Genomic DNA, 21,588 nt, shown 5'->3' with positions numbered 1-21,588 from the left:
AAATTAAGGTAGGACAATGTGATACAAGCCTGGAATTCTAGCACTCAGACTAAGACAGGTGATTAGATAGTGGAACTACACAGTGATACAGTCACTGGACTAGGTAGTATAATTTTGTCTCAATAAAACAAACCAAGAAAGGAATAAAAAATAAACAAGATAGGAATACTCAGTTGGAAGTTTGGGCTAATTTTGTCATTATGTTTTGAGAAGTCAAGTTTCCTATTGAAATGCAACTCATATATAATCCTCAGTTGTGTTTTAAATGTTCTCTTCAAAACAGAACATTACTAGATGCAAAAGAGCTCTTGATTCCCAACCAAAAATTTGAAAAAGTATGCATCATTCTGTTAGAGTCCAAAGAAATGATGAAGGATTACAAAAGCTTAAGCCTAGAGAAATAAGAAAGTTCATTTAATGTAGGACTTTGTAGACCTGGCTAAATTAGAATTTAGATTTAAAATAAATATTTTTGTTTGTATTTTATATTCTATAGGTTACTACCAAATACTTTTTAAGTAGGAGATTTATTTTACAAATTCACAAATGATTCTGGCATTCTATTTGCCTAAAATATTCTTTCAAGTGAGATATATTTAGAATTTAGTTAATAGTTAATTCCAACAGTTCATAAGTAACATGATAATGTGAATGATCTAGACAAAGTTGCCAACTAATTGATGCTATTAATTTATAAATTTAGATAAAGAAAATTTTTTTGAGATTCTGCTGTAACATGGTATGAAGAGAGTAACTTTGTGACATCTTTTTTCTTCTACCTATACATAACACAGGAAAAAAAATCCTTAATCATGTACCTCTGTATAAAAATGAGAAAAAAATGCTAGGTTTAGGGTTTGTTTTTATTTTGTTTTTGTTGTTTGGTTTGTCCTAGGGCTTAACTTCTAGGCCTGGCCACAGTCACTGAGCCTGTTTTTGCTCAAGGCTATTACTCTACCACTTGAACCTCAGTGCCACTTGTGTCAGGCTTTTCGTGAGCAGTTTATTGGAGATAAGAATCTAAGGAACCTTCCTGCCTGGGTGGGTTTTGAACCATAATCTTCAGATCTTAATATTCAGACATTCAGATCTCCTGAATATCTATGATAGATAAAATATATAACTATAAATATTATTTGCAAGTGTTCTGATCTCAAGAATAACACTGGGTGGAAAATGATACAGCAAAATTTAGTGTAGTATTCTTTCCACAATACAAAGGGCATCACATTAGCAGAAGTGTAGTATTTTTTACAAAAGTTATACGTTGTCATGATGGGAATTTAGGGAATATTAAGGTGCACTTTTCAAGTTGGAAATTGTTGGGCTAGGATGACTTTATGGCATAGTAATTGGGGATTGATGGTCATAGAAATAATAGCTTACAAATGTTTACTCTTGAGGAATTATTATAGATACTTCATACTTTTACCTTCTACCAGACTGTGGCTATTTTTTCGGTTGAATTTAAATATGTAACGCTCCATTGAAAACTGCACCTATTGCAAAATTAAATAAAACGCAAACAGGTACTGTTTTGAATGTCTCTAGTATGGCGTGTTCAGAATTTGAAAATGAGTAGTTAGTAGTCATAGGAATGTTGAAGAACACCTATACTCTGTACTCTTAACACTTATACAGTTTTAAAAGTTAGGAGTTTCAACAGAATTGAACTACTTTTGTTTTAGTTTGAGACAAGACTAAAATAATTTTTATTCAAAATGATAGCAAGTATATTCTGAAAATATTGTATAGTTTGATAATATTCAAGTTGATGACCCTCTGATAAAGAAAGGAGTAATTAATTCAAATTAGCAGCCAAAATGTTCATTTTGTAAAAAGGTCATACACAAAGTATAATATTTATTATACCAATACAGTGAAATTACATTTTATGCAGCTCATTTTTTAATTTAATTTTATTGTCAAGGTGATAGGTAGAAGGTGTTGCAGTAATTGTAAGGTAGGGAATACATAACATGTTGAACTTTTTACCCACTCCCTCATTTTTCTCACAGTTTTCCTTCACTCCAATACCCCTCACAAATTGTAATGTAAATTTCCAACATGTTGTCTTGTGAGTATTGCTATTGCTTTGGTTTGTCCTTTGTTCTTTGTCTCGCCATTTCGTTGTTCCTCTTCCCTTGCCAAATGAAGATAAATGTATATACAATACCCAGGATATTGAAATAAAATATAACTGAGGATAAACCAAAGGGAAAACACAAAAGCAATAAGAAATCACATAGTACATTAAAAACAACAACCACAAAGAAAAAACTCTGTTTCCGTGTACAGGAATTCATTTTGCTCATCATTATCTTATATGGTCATACATACATAGTTATTGAGCAATTCTGCTCCACTGCTAGGACGATCCTAGACATTTCCTACTCATTACAAATGAGGAAACCACGGAATCTGTTTCTTTGGGTCTTGTTTGTTTTACTTAGTTTGATTTTTCCAAGACTTTCCATTTCCGTATGAATTGGAAGCATTAAATTCCACCGTGCATGCATAAACCACATTTTGTCAATTCATTCATCTACTGAGTGTCATATTGTATTAAAACATGACTGCTTGTAAGTATCACTTAAGGTCATTCAAAAATGAGAGATGCCACTTCCCCAGACATTCTAAAAGCATGATTTCTAAGTAAGATAGGATGTTATGGTGGTACGAGTGTTGAGATATCTGGATGAGTCTAATGTATATCTTGCAGTGAATTAGGCAGGAAGATATCCAATATCATAGAGGATAAAAATGGTAGTGACAAAAATATTTCCCTTGAGAAAGATATAGGAGGCTGCCAGAGGTATAAAGTAGTTCCGATAATTTTGAAGAATTTAGAAATGCAAGGTCAAGTATGTCTCTTTAAATAATAATTATGTAAGTGGAAGCGCAAAAGAAGGGGAAGAGAAAAAAATAAGTGACAGCAGATCATTGTCCCAATAGAATATAAAAACACATAATCTATAACTTTCAAGTTAAAGAGAGAGCAATAGAATACATGCGAAATATTTACTTGGCTTTTTCCTACTTTAGTGCTCCAATGGCTTTCATAAAATGCAGATGCATAGATTTGTGTCTTCTGTCATTTGCTAAAAGTTTCTTCCAGAAAAGGTTATCAATTACTTATAAATGATGCATAATTCCTAGGTATTCCAGTTATCACGTACACTTTTGATTGATTTATCTCTGTATAAACTCAAAATAACAGACAAAAAACCCCTCAAAATAAATAGAAATCACATCTTTGTTTTAAACGCTGTAGTTTACAGAGTTTTTACCCAACACCAAAAACGTCTCTTTACGTATTCTGCTGACATGTAATTCACTTGCAATATATTATCTCCTTTTATTGTATACGTTTTAGTGCTTTGGATGTGAATTTTACCTTCATAGGTTTTCAAAGCCTAATTTTCACAAACTTGCATTTCTTCAAATAGAAATGCTATAAATTTTAGAACAGACATTAAAATAGATATAAAATTCTGTTAAAGGAATTTGTCCAGCATACACCCTCTATAGTGTGTGTTTTCAAAATTTTATTTTGGGGATTTTTTCCAGGGTCTCACACATACTATTCAATTGCACTGTCAATGAACTACAATTCCCTGTCCAAACATGTTTTTACTTCTTAATACATTCATAGAAGTATAATGAATGGATCCTATACAATTTTTTTGACCTTTAAGACTTGAAAACTTGCTTGCTAAAATGATTGCAGTATTATACAAATCGTTCATTATGAGGAGTTTATAAATTTCTCCACAAGTGCATTACTATATTTTGTGTCATCTTTTATATAAGGGTCATACTAGTGAGTTTTTTTTGTCTTTTTTCTTAGATAGTGAAGAGGAACTTATTTCATATGCTAATCCTATTGACTAGTAATTTACACGTGTTCTTTAAAGAAATATCCTATTCAGGAAAAGTTATATAGAATTAGAAGATATAAAAATACTTAAGATTCAGAATCATTGTAGCATTCACATTGTGGCATTAACAAATATGTTCCCTGTATCTGTTGGATATGGTTTCATTTCTGTTATAGTGTCCTTTGAATTATGAAAGGCTATCACTTGATATAATCCAGTATTATCTTGCTTTTCTTTAGACACTAATGTTTTCCATTTAGAAACGTTTACAGATACAATGTCATCAATTTTTACGTTTATCTCTTATAGGTTTTTACATATGACATTTAGTTTGATAATCATTTTTTATTTTAAATTTTTGTATAAGGATTGAGGTAGGCCAGGCACCTGTAGATCACACCTGTAATCCTAGCTACTCAGGAGTCTGATATCTGAGGATCATGGTTTAAAGCCAGCCCTGGCAGGAAAGTCCATGAGACTCGTATCTCTAATAAACCACTAGAAAGCCAGAAGTGGTGCAGTGGCTCAAGTGGTAGGGTGTTCTCATTGAGCTGAAGAGCACACAGACAGCGCCTAAGCCCAGAGTTCAACCCCCATGAGTGACAAAAAACAAAACAAAAGAAACAAAAAATGATTGAAGTAGTAGTCTAAGATAATTCTTTAAATCTCGAGAGACAATAGTGCCAATACACCCATTTAAGATTCTATTTTTATTTCATAAAGTCATAGGATAGTATTCAAAATCTATTGACCATAAAACTAAGAATTTATTTATTATTCTTCTATATGTCTGCTCTTGTAGTAGAACTATGTTGTCGTCACTACTAAACATGGTAAAAAGATTCAAAACTAGTATGAAGGCTGAACCTACACCATTTTACAAAATTGTTCTGACTGACCTGTATTCCTTGAATTTACATACGAGTTTACTGAGCAGGTGGAACAATATTCTACAGAGATATCTATATGTTTGATACTCACTCATATTTTGTACCTTGTTAAAACACAAGACCTCAGATATTATATATAGAAAAATGTTTTCAGAGAATACTTGAAACAACTAAAATTAATTTAGGAATGAGTTAAGATTTAGATAACACTGTAGCATAACAAAGCTGAATGATAACAATTTGAGCTGTACAGCAGAGGAGAGTAAGAAGGGAAAGAATGATGTACCACATAGGAGCTATATGTCATTGATAGTGAGTTTTAAAAAACAGAAAGACTTCAGAGAAGAGAAGGAGAAAAATAAAGTGTCCTGAGACAAGTTTCTTTTAAATCCATCTAATAGTTTGTACTAAAAGTCAGTGAAAATGGGAAAAATTAAAATAGAAATTAAAGCATTGTATATACCTGTTACAATGTTAAGAAAGTGTAATAGGAATATGATCATTAATTTCCAAAGAAATAAGAGAAAAAATAGTTAAACTCTAAAGGGAAAAAGAATGAAGAGAGAAAAGAAGCAAAGTAAAGCCTTTATCAATAACAAACACAAGAGTTTGGAAGTGGAAAGGTAGTGGAAATATTCTAAATAACAATAAAAATTGCTAGCGTGGATAGAATATGGATAACATTTTACCATATATAATTTTGACAAAGCGTATTAGGAATGAAAGTTTGAAAGTCATGTTTTAAAACACTATTTGGATTATAACTCGAGACTATAGGTCAGTGGTAAACCATTGGCTTTGTATATGTGAAGCAATGGTGTGAACTCCCAAGCATTACAAAGCACACACACACAAAAACCACATAAACACACACCCACCCACACACACACACACACACACACACACCACATACACACATTTGGAATATTGATTTTATCATATTAAACGGAGGAAATCATCACAAACTGTAAAAGTATGTTATTATATGAAATCATAATAGTGCTCGTACTATTTAAAAGTTAAGTAGAAATAAAATAATCACAATATACTTGGATTTTAATAGATTAAGTAAATTGAAAATTAATAGAAGACATGAGAACCTTTGCATATGAGTTTAAATAATAAACATTTTGAAACATGTGTCCTTTTATTTTGACAAAAGATTGATGTTACTGGTGTTTCAACGGAAGATTTAGAAAATGATAGCGAGGTGCTGTATATAACGCTAGGGATGGCTATATCTATAATCATTTCACTCTGAATAGTTTTATAATAAGGTCACAGAGTTTCTCGGTATTTCTAGAATTACAAACCCTATTTACACTTCCCACCATAGCTAGAAAATGGATGCAACAAATCACCATGCCGAGCTCAAAATTTTTTCTTTTTAAATTCAAGTACAAATATTTCTAAAAAGTGATCAGGTAATGAAGCCTTTCTTAATAAAGTGTGTGCTTCTTGAAAATACAGTAAGTATTTGTTACCTGGACAAATACGTTTATAACTATAAGAAAATAAATGTATTTAAATTCACTAACCATATAAAAATTAAGAAAATAATTTTTAAATAGCCACACGTTAAATATTTTTAAAGCAAAATATATTTGTCTGAATAACTTACATGTGTAAAAATCATGCAAAATTAAATTAACTGATCCTAAAACTCTGAAAAAAGAATTACCCTAAAGGAACAAAAGGAAACATTTAAGCTCAAAATTTGAACTTCTTCAGAAGATAAAATGAAGTAGGGGTTGGGAAGGTAGCTCAGTGGTAGAGCTCTTGTCTTGCATGCATGAAGCCCTGGGTTCGATTCCTCAGCACCACATAAGCAAAAAGAAAACAACCGAAAGTGGCGCTGTGGCTCAAGTGGTAGAGCTCTAGCCTTGAGCTGAAGAGCTGAGGGACAGGGCCAAGGCCAAGAGTTCAGGCCCCACAACCGGACCCCCCCCCCCAAAAAAAAGAAAAGAAAATGAAGTCTACTCTTTAGTTGACTTAATTAAGTGTAAACGTTCAGTATATCAATTTTATAATAGAAAATGCATGAACAAAGAAAGCAAAAGTACCCATTGATCAATAGCAACAGTAAAAGCATCTGTAGTTCTTGTTTTGAGTGTACAAAAATATCGATGAAAGATATAACAATGTTCCTTCCAGAAGAAATGTACTCATTGCCTCATTTATGTAAGTGTAACCCCTGTGTACATTACCATTACAATAAAATTATATTGAAATTAAAAATAAACCAAATGATATACCAATTAAGAATTCTTACAAGCCATTTGTTAAAAACTTTGTAAAAAACTGCCCTAAATACCTAAGGAATATACTTTGATGATACTATTTAAATACTTCAACTTCAGCTGAAAAGCAAAAAGTTTAAAAACTGTTAAAAAGTAAAGTAATAACTCAGAATATATTACTATTAATAATAAGCATAAGATAAATTTATAGTGGTAGTCAAGTATGTAAGAAATGATTCAATTTGCCATTCATTTACACTTAATAAGTAAGAAATAATTTTCTAGGTCTTTTAAATTATCATAAGTTTAATGAAGAAATTATTCTGTCACATCATATGATAATTATATAAAGCTGATATTAGAGCAAAGAACAGATTGTATTAAGATTTTGGATGTTAATGTACATACTTATTTTCGTTGTGGGAAAATGTGGGGATTTCAACTTGGGGTATATTGTTCTTTCTAGGCCAGAGTGATATCAGTGGTTAATTTTAGGATAGGGGTTCCCTTTCACAAAAACATGCCCCTGATCTGTTCTTTTAGCCTTCCCATCATCAATGGCAACAGAATTGCACACCAACTTGTCTAGCTTGCTACCTTGACTGGCCTGGATCCGCAGTCCTTCAAATCTTAGTCTGTAGATAGTGCAGGATGATGGAAATGATCCAATTCACTCAGCTATAGATGGAGAAGTAAGTCCACTAAACTTTTGGCTTGGGTTCTGTTCTCAAGCCTCCTAAGTAGTTAAGAGTACACATGGGATCCCCTGGTGCCAAACAGTAAGAATATTTTTAAAGCAACTAGACATATATATGACTTAGGCTTGTGAATATCTCAGGAAAAGAATAAAAGAGCAGTGCAGCTTAGAGGACAGGCAGAATTTTAACTAGCTACTCAGAGGTTGAATAAGCTTAGCTAGCTACTCGGGAGTCTGAGATCTGAAGACCACTGTTAAATCATGAAAATGCAAGCGATTATCTCAAAAAAAAAAAACAAAAAACCAGAATTGTAACAGTGGCTGAAGTGGTAGACCACTATCTTTGGGCACAGAAGCTGAGGAATAGTTCCCAGGCACTATCAAGGCTCAAGAATGGTGAATGCATGCATGAGCACATGCACATGTGCACGTGCGTACTCGCACATGAATGCACACATACACAAACACAAATGAGTATTTCAAAGTGATGTTCTTTATTTTTTTTTTTACCTTGCTGTACTTTATTTCCCTGTATTAGTTCACAAATTAACAAAATCTGCTAAGGACCTATTTACATAAAATCCATCATGTTTCTCTAAAATCTACTCTCTTTTTGGAAGCCTGCTTTTATTTGACCCAAAAGTAAATTATTCAGGAAGTCAATTCATCACTCTCAAGTCTGTAGTATTTGATGATTGTTTAGGATCCTCCTAGCAATATGATTTTGTGAAATCCTGCATCAAGCATTATATTTCTTTCACTAGAAGAGAAACCTCTGTCAAACAATTAATAATAGTTTATTCTCCTCCTGGCATTCATCTGTACTTTTATTTTCTTCATATATTTCATGATCTGTCTGTGTATGCCAAAGCCTGACATGAAAATAAAAACACCCTTCTCAGCGCTTAGCATGTGTATAACATTCATAGATACTGAAATTGTTTTTGAATAAATAATTTTCATCCTGACTACTTTGAGAAAGAATAATTGGTTTCTCAGCACTTTAGCTAAGAACTTGAGGGAAAGAAACAAAAGGAAAAGTGAGGAACAACTCAACACATAGATTCAAATGAAACAAAACAACCTTAGAAAACACAAATTAATTCAGTACTCAAGAACCTGCAGGAAATGAAAGATTTAAAAAAAAAAATCAACTATGACAAGCTTATGAAATTCCTGACTACATGGGAGTGCACTGTTTTTAGGATAGTGGCTAAAGCCCAGACAACAGAAAATTCTGTACACAATGCCATGCACTGTTATTCGAAATTCCAGGAAGAATAACATCAAGTGGACTAAGCTCAATTTCATACACAAGTAGGAAGCCAGTTTCTAGCTGAAAAATAATCAGGAAAACTTAGGGCTGGGGGCATGAAAAAGTTGTAAGAACACCCATTTAAGGGGCACAAAACACTCAATTCAAACTCTAATATTAGGGGTATTAAAGAAAAAGCTATGATTTTAAATAATTAGAACAATTGTAACACTTGACTATTTGAGTGTAAAAAAATCCATTAGAGTGATAGAATGAACTCACGTTCCAATGCTACTTTAGTGATAATGTTTAGTGGTACTTCAGACAAAACAGAGTTATCTTGCAAATGAGCATGGATGTGCATTTGGATGATGGAAATACTTTACTTACACAGGTGTAAATTAAATAGATTTTTTTGGGTAGATTGTAGTTCTTGAACAAAGAGCCTGTGTGATGTCCTCGAGCTTTTTCTCTCAAGGCTAACACTCTAATACTTTGAGCCACAGTTCCAATTCTGATTTTCTGTTGGTTGTTTGGAGATAAGAGGCTCCTGGGCATTCCTGCCCAGGATGGCTTCAAATTCCTACTCAGGATGGCTCAGATCTCAGCCTCCTGAGTAACCAGGATTCCAGGCATGAGCCGTCGATGTTTTTTAATAATTTAGTAAATTGTATAGTTACAGAAGTTATAAATTATCATTATAACCTGTGTAATATATGTGTGTATGTATAGATCAATGCATACAGTTAGAAATATATTAACATATTTTTGCATCTACAATAGATTTATGACATCATCCTTCATTATAAAATAAAATGGAAACAAAGTTAATAAGGAGCAAAACAAAGGGAATTGTTACATGTTTCTTTTTGTTGAATGGAATATGAATTGTGAGAATCAGTTTGGGAAAACCATATTTACTTTAACAAAATGGATAATTGCTATTAATTCCAATCCATCTATTTGCCCATATTGTGCATCCTCACACATGCGTGACAAAGTCAAACCACATATTTGCCTTTGTATTTAACTCACTTGTTATAATTTAGGGGATAGATGAAGTAATCAAATAAAGATTAAAATAATAGTAAGTGAGGCTATGAGTTAGAGCTGAAAAAGATTTATATATGATAATAACTAATTAAAATGCATATTTCTTACTTCAAACGCATCCACAATCTGGAGGTGACGCATGCTTTTTGTTTGTTTTTGCAATGTATATCTAACAAACATATCCACAATACTGATTTTCAGTCAATATGATGGGATATTCAAACTTAAAAAATACGGAGTTTATTATCTTAGTGTGAATAGATACAATCTTACAAAGAATGTTATTTTCAACAGAAATCCGGTAAGAGTTTATCCACCTTGAGTTTCACAGGAATAACCAGAGAGTAATACCTGTTTTGTCAAGTTGGTCAAAATCACTCCATGAGTATATCTTAAAAGTATATCCAATTTAAGAGGTCAAATACATATTTTGTACTGACAGTCATCTTACAACAATAACTTACTACCTACTTATATGAGTATCTTCTTTCCTAGCATATACGAAGAGCTGAAAGTGATCTCTTTTATCTAACTTAATGGTGTAAATGCTTTGATTATGATGATGTTATTATTTGACAAATAAAATGTACAGAAGTGTGCTTCTACTGAAATGACAGGACGGAACATTGATAAATAACAACATTGCAACACAGCTCTTTTCAGCCTCACTCTGTCCACATTGGCAAGAAACATTGCAACCGCACACACACACACACACACACACACACACACACACACACATGTGCGCACATGTACACACACATATACATGAATGCCAAATTCAGGGTTTATTGTACAAAAAAGTTCAAATAAATATTAGTGATTAGGAAAAATAATAATTTGCCTTATTACAAAATAATACATAATCCAGTCACCACGGCTGTTACATTTTACTTGTCTCTCTCACATGTGACCACTTAATTTATTTTTAGTTCATTCATTCATTCATTCATTAGTTTGGTGCTAATACTAGAGCTTGAACTCAGGGCCTGGCTCTGTCCCAGAATTTGTTATTATTTTTGTTTTAGTTTTCTCAAGGCTACAATTTTACTGATTATACTACAGCTCCATTCCAATCTTTTGTGGTCACTTTCAAATCATAATCTAATGAACGTTTTTTTCTTGGTCTGGTTTCAAAGCACAATCATCAGATTTCATCTTTCTAATTAGGTAGGATTAAAGACCTGAGCCACCTGTGTGGCTCCTACATTTTCCTATACTTATGTAATGCACATACTTAGATAGTAATTTAAAACTGAGATCCTAGAAGCAAGATGTACAGTGATGATATTGCCCTGTCAGATATTCAAGTTAGTAATGAAAATTTATTCTTAAGACCATACACAAAAATACTTAAGAAGAAATCTGAAGATGTGTGTGTATATGTGTGTGTGTGGGGGGAGGTGCTGTTGCAATATGTTCTACATATAAGCACTGTGCAGGGGTGTCCAGCTATTCACAGTTATTGCATGAGTATCTGCTTTGAGATACCAACTCATGGAAAATGTCTAGGTGTCCACTCTAGGCTGCCCAATGGAGAAGGGTATACTCATCCTCATCCCTAGTATTCATATGAGTGACCATTTTGGAAAGTAGACTCCACACTTTAGTAAGCTGCAAGGCAAGCAGTCTACCACTGAGCCATTTTCCCAGCCCAAGGATTAAGATTTTTGTCTGTAATTTGGTCAAAGATATTTCTCTTTATGTAAGCGACTAAAAATTTATTTACTAATTTCAAGTAAATACATAAATTCTCTTTCCATCACTTTTAAAATATAAAAAAATTGTTAGCTCTGTAAATTGGTTAGAAGCATGGATTTTGTGGCTAGCTAGGTCATTGTACATCTGTATCTCTTTTCCTCTCTCTCTTTCATGGTTTTCATAGACAATATGATTGCTCCATAATTATCCTAATTTATTTTGCTTTTATATTTTTGGTTGCATCATTTCATATTCTGCTCTGCCATTTCCCAAGACAGCACCACATAAACAGAAAAATCCAGAAGTGGTGCTGTGGCTCAAGTGGTAGAGCCCTTGCCTTGATTTGAAGAGCTCAAGGACAGTGCCCAGGCTCAGAGTTCAGGCCCCACAGCTAATTAAAAAAAAAGAATCTAAATACTTGATGATTTTACTAACAGATCTGACTGAAATCAGTTGAATCACAATTTTCCTGTACAATGAAGGAATAGGTCCAGGCTATGAAAGCAGCTAGAGAAGGCAGGCAGATTGTATCTGTGAGAAAACTTTGTTGAAAATAGAGTCAAGGATTATTTACTGGTGATTCACTTGCACTTGAAGCATGATTCTGAACTATTGCTTGCTGATTCTGAACTACTGCTTTGATCATTATATTCTCCAATTAGAAAAAGTGAAATTTAATTGATAGCAAAGGACCACTAATACATTTTGACTTCTCATTAAGCATCTTCGATCATCAAAATCACCTGAAGACAATAGACAGTCCTATTTATAGATGAAAACAAGTGTCTTTCAAAAAACAAGAATTTAGGTAGTCAAACAAAGCACTTCTATTTTACTACTGCATTATACATTTTTTCTAATATTGGATACCAACATTAGAAAGATACTAGAAAGCTCTTAAAACCCATATGTTGAATAGTGAGTTCTCTTACACTATAACATCATATTTCCCAAATCATTTACATAGAAGTCATTGTTTCCTATTTTCTCATTCCTAGTATAAGATGCACATGAAGACATCACTAGTCCTCATTTTCAGTCTGTACCTTTGAATACTGAGGAAAATCTTTCCTCTGCTATCAATTCCCTACTCTTCAGTTAGAATAAGTTAGAATAGTAAAAATGGAAAAAGAAAATAAATCATGGTGAAAAAACATATGCAGAAAATTCACCAAATTTTTGTTACCAGTTCAACCAATGTGAACTATTGGGGAAATACATGGACATCTCATTCCCACTGGCACTCAAAGTCTCTGGTTAGGCAATTCTGATGAACACAAGTAATAAGATGAAAAAGTGAGGAATGGTATGAATTGCAAGAAAAATGGAGGAGGATCCAAGCAAATTTCTTCTTTGGGATACTGAAATTAATTGGCTTACTATGGTGCGGAGACTACTTTCCAAAAAGGCCACCCAGATGAATACTAGGGATGAGGATGAGTATACCCCTCTTCATCAGAAAGCCTAGAGTGGACACTTAGACATTGTCCATGAGTTGGTAGCTCAAAGCAGATATTCATGCAATAACTCTGAATGGCTGGACACTCCTGCACAGTGCTTATATGTGGAATAATACCATAGTGGCTTCTTTCTTACTTCATCATGATGCGGATAACAATCCCCAAACTAAAGGCCTCTTGACACCCTTGCATCTTGCTGCTGGGAATAGAAATAGCAAAGAGAAGCTGTATCTCCTTCTGTTGAACCATTGTATCAAACCAGGTCTGAAGAACAACTTGGAAGAAACTGCATTTGATATTGCCAAAAGGATACGTATGTATCACTGCCATTTTGAAGTTGTGGACGGCTGTACAAATTGTTCTCCTTCGTAGTAATGGTTTGGTTAGCTTTCTTAACTTTCAAAAATGCCAGTCCATCCTTTGTGTCCCTTCAAATTTTTTTTCACAATACAAAGCGACAGCATTATCTTACTTTAAAAATGCATGGATTTCATGGTATTCTTCCAAGTGAATTGCCTGACTTTGATGTCAAAATGTATTCAAGAGTTGTTTGTATACATCTATAAAGATTTTTACAGAGTTTGTAATTTTTTTAAATCAGACATAATTTTAACTTATCTGTTGAAATGAATAGTATAGAAACTAAAGATGTTGCTGGTGCTTTTCTGAAAAAATTATATCTATGTTTGTATAATGTCCATAATCTATTTCATTAGCTCCTAGATATAATACTTTGAATTCTACATTGTCATATAATGTAGATTCATTAATAAATGTGTCCTTTCAGATTGCATTCCATATCGAAGTTTAAGATTCCATTTTTTCTAGGTCTTTTTATTATTTTATTTCTTTGGGATAAAATGACAATGTTATCTAATTTCAAGTTTTGTAAAAGTTATGCTATGTAAGGGCCTTTCTAAGGTGAAGATTTAATACACTGATGTCAAATTAACCTTTAATTCTATGAATTACATGTATTGTTACACTTCTATTTTTGTAATGAACTTTTTAATAACTATTTTTCATTTCTTGCATCAGAAGAATGAAAAATATGGAATACTTCACAAATTTTCATATCATCCTTGTGCAAGTGTCATGTTAATCTCTGTATTGTTGTAATTTGGGTAGACCTGCTGCTGAAGCATGTAGTGTACTATAAATTTAAATACTTAATGATGCAATCTTTATACAGGCATATATCCATGGTTGCCTATTTGTAACAAGGAACCCTTATTGTTCCTAAAAATGCTATTGATCTTATTTCTCTAAAATTCTGTGTATAGTGGGAAAAACTTATATAGTTTGGTCGATTGCTCACATTTAAAATTTTTTGGGCAATGACTATTTTGTCGTTTTCATTTTAAATTTGATCATACTTTGAAGCCTTTACAGCTAAGTCCAAAGGTGATGGCTTTTCAAGTACTTATTTATCAACTGAGTTAGCTTTGTTGAGCTAATGGACTCAAAGTAAGCCTTGCTTAAGAGCTACTTCTAATCTTCGGCAGCTTAAAATTTCCCAAATGAAGTCTTGTGGGACAAATGCCTACTTGAACCTTTACCCTTCTTCCATGTAGGAACAGACCAAACAGAATATCTTACCCTGACAGCATAGATTGTCTTACTGGAACAAAACTAATCTTAGTTACAAGGAATCATAGAAAGATGAACAGTTCAGACAGAATTGTTCAGAATGGAAGGCATTTTATCGAAATATAATTGGTTATTATACTTATCATTTCAAAAGTAGCTAAAGCAAAGAAGGTGAAATAATTGTTCATATGCATGATTACCTACTGTCCTGGCCTGTCTATAATCCAACCAGGCAGAACTTACACTACTGACTTTCTATCACCAAATATTTCCATAGCTCCTGGAAAAGTCCATATGTTTCTCCTCGATATTAGACCTTAAATTGATAATGTTTTAATCACAGTGTTTCCTCTTTTCTCTAGGCTGTAAATCTACAAATGGTAAATCTTTAAGTCTAACTCTACCAAAAACTGAGGTAGAGATAATTGAATAATACTTTAAAACAGAGTTGCCTTTGATTCCCTAACCACAACACAACAATGTAAAAGAATTTTTATATTATATAAACTTATATATTTTATATTTGTATGTGCTGATTTTAAATTTCACACAATGAATCTTACTAGAATTGATAATTTGACAAATATATTGACATTTATTCCCATAAATAAATTGGAACATAAATGTTTAGGATTAGAATATTTATTAGAATATAAAGAGTATCAATGCAATATCTTCGGTATAAACTTGTGATACCTTCTAAATTTTCGTGGTCTTCTGAATTCACATGTAAAATAACATATTGTTTTCTGCTAATCTATAAGGGATTTTACTCTGATGCTCTGTTTATTGTTTTAACTCACTGGTCCCAAATTGTTTTTCTCCATATTTCTGAAACATTCTTGCTGATTATACCCAAATTTGGTGATATGATGTCTGCAGGACCCACGAGTTCTAGGATACCTGGTCCCAGTTATCTGCATCATCAGATAACAAGGGCAAGACTTCTGACATAGGCCCATACAACATGCCAACAGAAAATAATTGAAGATTCATCTCAATTTCTCATTTCCTATAATATTTCAGGGCCCCAATTCCTTACAAGAATTAGCAATAATGAATTGTGAAATGCAAGGCAACTTAAAATGAAAGATGTGATCACAAAATCTGAGAGAAAGTACTGTAATTCAAACTTTCAATTTACAGATGACCAGCCCATATGAGTGAACAAAATCACAAATGAACAAGATTATTTTTAATACCCCTCTCCTAATGATTAATGAAAGATTTCAGTGCAGCCAAAAAAATAGTTTCTGGAATGATAGATCCATAAATGGTCTACTAAGGTTAGGGAAACTTGATTTAGATGTCAAATATAATTTAGAAAAATATTAACTGAGAAGATCTTTAGTGCTTCAAAACACTGGTACTTCAGTAAAACTAGGTTCTGTAGTATAAAAATGTTGTCATTCTCAAACCAATGATAACCTACATTTAATCTCCTGAAAGTATATTCATTTTCAAATAAGCTATTTAAAATCACATTTGCCAAAATAACACTTGACAAGTAGATGACAGTGACATTACAAGGTTTTCAATTGTAGGGAGCAAGTTACAATAGAGTTGATTTACGTACCCAGAAGTAATAACGAACAAGTTCAACCATTCATTAAATTGTAGAAATAGTACCCCCCACCATTTGTGTTGTTCAGTAGGTGCCTTCCAGAAATGTGTTAAATAGATCAGCCTCCCATATTTCAAACCCAAATATTAGCTAATAAAGTAAATTTCATCACATAAGAAGGTACATTTTAAAAATTCACTAATAATTGCCTTATCATATGTTGTTTCATGTTTTCCCTATCTGTCTAACATAGTAAGAAATATGACTTTAAGTCTTGAATATGGGTACTGATGAGAGATGTGACAAACATAAAATCTGTCTTCTATTTTTATCATAATCCTCTAAGGAGTAAATTTATTTTTCTTCTTTTTCCAAAACTTATAGGTAGAAGAAATAAATTATCCTATGTAAAATAAAATAATCACACACCATTGTACAAAGCCATTTATAAAAACTGGTAGTTAGGAATAAATTCTAAGCCATTTTTAAAATTTCTTGTTGACTAAAGATTAATCTTCCAAATGAATGAGAATAAAATTATGTCCAAGTGCTTCACATCTCCAGTCTTAGTTTTGCAAAGGAATGAATTATGGAAATATAAGCTGACATCAATTCAAGTATATGTGGGATTGAAACTCCATGGAGTTTCAAAGTATTAACAGACAGTTTAACGGAATGACTATCAGGAAATTGAAACCAGAGAGGAACAATAGTAAAGAAATAGAATGAATGAAAAATGGAACAAAGGGACAAGTACAGCTAGAATACTCAATGTACATATGTAATAAAGCAAGTGGTAAATCTGGAATAAATCTTGTAGAAAGGGTTGGTTGAGATTGACAGGAGTGATTCTGATCCAGGAACATTAGACAATTAGATGGACATATTTAATTGTAACACACTTGTACAACCTTTTGAAATTCAGTTAAAAAACACAACAACAAACAAAAACACACAAAAATCACAACCAAACAACAATCTCTAGAGGGTATGAATATGACCTCTCAAAATTTTAAGCAGTTAATGAAGGGCAGTCTTTGGAAAAGCAAACAAAGCTGTTCAAAGAAGGCAGTTTGGGGTAGGGGAGAATTTTGAACAGATTTAAAAAATTGTCTAAGGTTATAAATCACCTATATTTACTGTAAATATTTTATTCTGCGAGTGCTCTTTGTCTGAACTGGATACTCCAGTCCTGAGGCACACTTGGTAGCTTGTGAAGACAGAATGGAAGAAACAAGATCAAGAACCTATTACTCCACTTGAAAGAAAACAGACCTCTATGTTTTCTCTTAATCTCTTCACTACTCCATTTTCATACTTTTAATTACATCAAGTGATTTTGAATTATATCTTTCCTTCTTTGTTCTCACAAAATAATTGTTCAAAATAATTAATTAAATATTATTTGCCATTATTTTCTATCATGCTGTTTACTTGTCCAAGCGAGTCCATTAAACTTCCCCTTTTCATTTGGTTGCCACGAAATCCCAACAACTATGTTAATAAGGACCAACGCTAATGCAAAACTTTGTCTCCAAAAATCCAGTCCAAGAACCTATAATCACAAATATTTAGCTATATATTTTTTCTTTTTTCTTTTACCTTGCAATCTTCTTGTGTCTAAAGTGCCCACAAAAATAAGTACTCCACCACTTTGTGGTTCAATCACTTCTAACTTCAAAGATATATTTTGCTAACAAGATGCTTAGAGGAAACCTAAGAATACTCCTCTTTTATCTTCTCTCTTAAGACTTTTATCTTCTCTCTTAAGACTCTCCTTAGATACCATATCAGGAATAGTGAAGTTATTCTTTGCAAAATTATTTCAATAGTTTATTTTCCTCTTGGTCTTGTATTTGCTCAACAAGATGTATGGAGAAGAATAGAGTTAAATCACCGATTCCTTGGATGACATTGTCTGTTACAAAGGACGATACTTCTATGTCCTACTTCTATGTCCTCCTCTTAGCTCTTGCCTGATTTCCAATTAATCACAGCTTCTTGGCTTCAAGTCTAGTGAAGCTGAAGGATGATAAGGCGTCCCCCACTGCTACATCTTCATGGTTTCTCTTTGAAAACTCTTTTATTTGGAGGTGGAATTTATTTTCATGTCTTCATTCAATTTGTTCTGCATTATACTGAGCCAAATAGGCTCTGTAAAATCACATTATGTAGCAGAAACATTAAGACAATCTATATCAAAAAGTTTTGGTCCCCTCCACTGCTGAAACCAATACGCTTATCTGGGGCTTCTAATAACGTGTTTTCTTACCTTTTCAATTTGCTCAAATCTTTTGTGATCCCCAAAATTTTTGGCTTATGTAATAAGAGAAGTCTTCACTATCTCATGTTAATAAGAATATTATATTTTTGAGCTACTTAGAAATGTGAAATCATTGGTTTGAAGTATCCAATCAGATTTTTTTCTGTGTTTCAGTGCTTCACGTGCAAAGACATTGTGGAAAATATTAAAACAGAAAAGTGTAAACTCAATACGTTCTTTCATTGTGAAGGGAACTTTCTCCCTAAATATTTTGACCCAAATTATCTTTTTAAGAAAATTACTGTTTAGTAATTAAAGGTCAATTCACAAATTTTGATGTCTTATTTAAAAAAAAAAAAAAAAACTTTGAATTTAAATTCCACTACAACCTTGTTTCACACAGCAGGAGTATATTTCCTGGGTAAAGACAATTCTCAAGGGAACCTACAGGATTTACAGCAAGGTTTTTGAGGTTTGTTTGTTTACTGTGAAAATGAGCCATCTTACCCAAATTGCTCCCTCTCAGCTAACTCTCCATGAATTTCTTTGCATGAAAGCCTATTTTCCTAGGCAATTTTAAATTTTCTTAATAGGCTAAGTTAAAAAGTTTGAACAATTAAAATTTACCTGTCATAATTTAAAAACTCTTTTGAAATTCCTTTATCAGAATCGTGAATTTACCAATCCTAATTCCACCTTTACCATCAAAAACAGTTAACATGTTGTTTTCATGATATAGTATCCATGAAACTATTATTTTCCAGTGGCATTGTTGTGAATATATATGAAGATATAAGCTGATGCTGAACAAAATGAACTCCAAGATATGGAAAAAAATATTTATTTGCAGTTGTTGTTTTTAATGTACTATGTTCTTTCTATTTTCCTTGGGTTTTTCCCCTATGGTTTATCTCCTACTGTGTTTGATTTTGGAACCCTTTGTATTGTGTATACATTTACCTTAATTTGTGAAGGGAAGAGGTACAAAAAAATTAGTGAGACAAGGACAAAGGGCAAACCAATGCAATATCAATACTCAGAAGACAATATGTTGGAAATGTACATTACAACTTGTGAGAGGTTTGGGGGTGAAGAAAAACTGTGAGAAAAATGAGAGAGGGGATAACAGGTTTGAAAAGTTATGTATTCACTGCCTTACAATTGCTAACCCACTGCACATCACTTTCACATTAAAATTAAATTTAAAAATAAGCTGCATGAAATAAAATTTCACTGTATTAGTATAGTAAATATTATTCCTTATGTAGTAACTTTTTAAAACCTCAGTACTAATTTGAATTAATTACCCCTTCTTTATCAGAGGGCCATCAACTTGAACGTTATCCAACTAGACAATTTTTTCACAATATTCTTGCCAATATTTTCAAAAAAGAATAAATTAGTACTTTCTCATACTAAAATTGAAAACCGTTTAATTCTATGGAAACCCATAACTTTGAAAAGTAAATAAGTTGTTAAGAGGACAGAATATGTCTGTTCTTCAAATTTCCTATGACTAATAACTATGCACTTTCAAATTCTGAATATTCCATACCTGAGAGATTCAAAATAGTACCTGTTTGCATGTTATGTAATTCTGCAATAGATGCATTTTCCAATAGAGTGTTACAGATTGAGAAGTGAACAGAAAAATAGCCAAATTCTGGTATAGGATAAAACTATAAAGCCTCGGTTGTAATTAATTCTTCAAGAGTAAGCAATTGTTTATCAGATTAAGCTATTATTTCTATGACCATCAATTCCAAAATTTATGCCATAAAGTCATCCTAGACCAACAGTTTCCAACTTGTAGGGTGCACCTCAAAATTCCCTTAATTCACATCACAAATAGCTTATCTCTATTGGGAAAAATACTACCACTCTGCTACTGTGATGCCCTCCGTGTTCTGGACAGAACACCACCATAAACTGGGTTGCATCATTTTTCCTCCACTGGTATTCTTGCAAATATTATTTATACTTATACTTTTTTATCTATCAAAGATATTCAGGATGCTAATATCGGAAGATTACAGTTCAAAGCCTACCAAGGCAGGAAGGTTCCCTAGATTCTTATCTCTGATAAACTTCTCAGCAAAAACCAGACACAAGTGGTACTGAGGTTGAAGTGGTAGGACACAGCCTTGAGCTCAACAGGCTCAGAGACAGTGTCTAGGTCCAGAGTTCAAGCCTTATGACAAAGCAATAAAAAAAAAAAACAAAAATAAAAACAAACCCCAAACCTAGCATTTTTCTCATTGTATACAGAGGCACGTAATTAAGGAAATTGCTTCCTGTTTTACATACAGGTAGAAGAAAGAAGATGTCACACAATTATTTTCATCATACCATGTCATATTAAAGCCTCAAAAAATTGCTTTTGCTAAATTTATAAATTAATATCATCAATTTGTTTGCAACTCAGTCTACATTATTCACATTATCATTTTATAAATAAACAGTTAGAATTTTCTATTAACTGAGTTCTAATTATAACTCTCTTGAAACAATATGCTAGGCAAATAGAATGCAAGAAACATTTGTAAATTTGTCAATTAAACCCTCTACTTAAAAAGAATTTTGTAGTATCCTATAGAATATGAAATTACAAACAAAACCAAAATATTTATTTGAAGTCTAAACTCTAATTTAGCAAAATCTATAAAGACCTACATTAGATGAACTTTGCTATTCCTCCAGGCTTAAGCTTTGGTAATCCTTCATCCTTTCCTTGGAATCTAATAGAATGATGGTTACTTACTTTTTCAAATTTTGGATGGGAATCATGAAGCATTTTGCATCTAGGAATGTTCTGTAATGAAGAGAGCATTTAAAACACAACTGAGGATTATATACCAGTTGCATTTCAATAGAAAACTTGGCTTCTCAAAACATAATGAAGAAATTAGCCCAAACTTCCAACTGTGTATGTATTCCTTTCTTGTTTGGTTTGTTTTATTAAGACAAAATTATACTACCTGGTCCAGGGAAGGT

The 21,588-nt window shown here is 32.6% G+C and overlaps 1 pseudogene; it reads right to left on the bottom strand.

Annotated features, from left to right (window-relative positions):
- Positions 1-14,222: 14,222 nt before the first annotated feature.
- On the bottom strand, positions 14,223-14,322 carry LOC122122144 (annotated as a pseudogene).
- Between the last annotated feature and the right edge of the window lie 7,266 nt (positions 14,323-21,588).

Source organism: Dipodomys spectabilis, unplaced genomic scaffold, assembly GCF_019054845.1.
Source record: "Dipodomys spectabilis isolate Male_0828 unplaced genomic scaffold, ASM1905484v1 ptg000205l, whole genome shotgun sequence".
Taxonomy (NCBI): Eukaryota; Metazoa; Chordata; class Mammalia; order Rodentia; family Heteromyidae; genus Dipodomys; species Dipodomys spectabilis.
The sequence above is the reverse complement of the archived record's forward strand: the minus strand, read 5'-3'. Positions and strand labels throughout refer to the sequence as shown.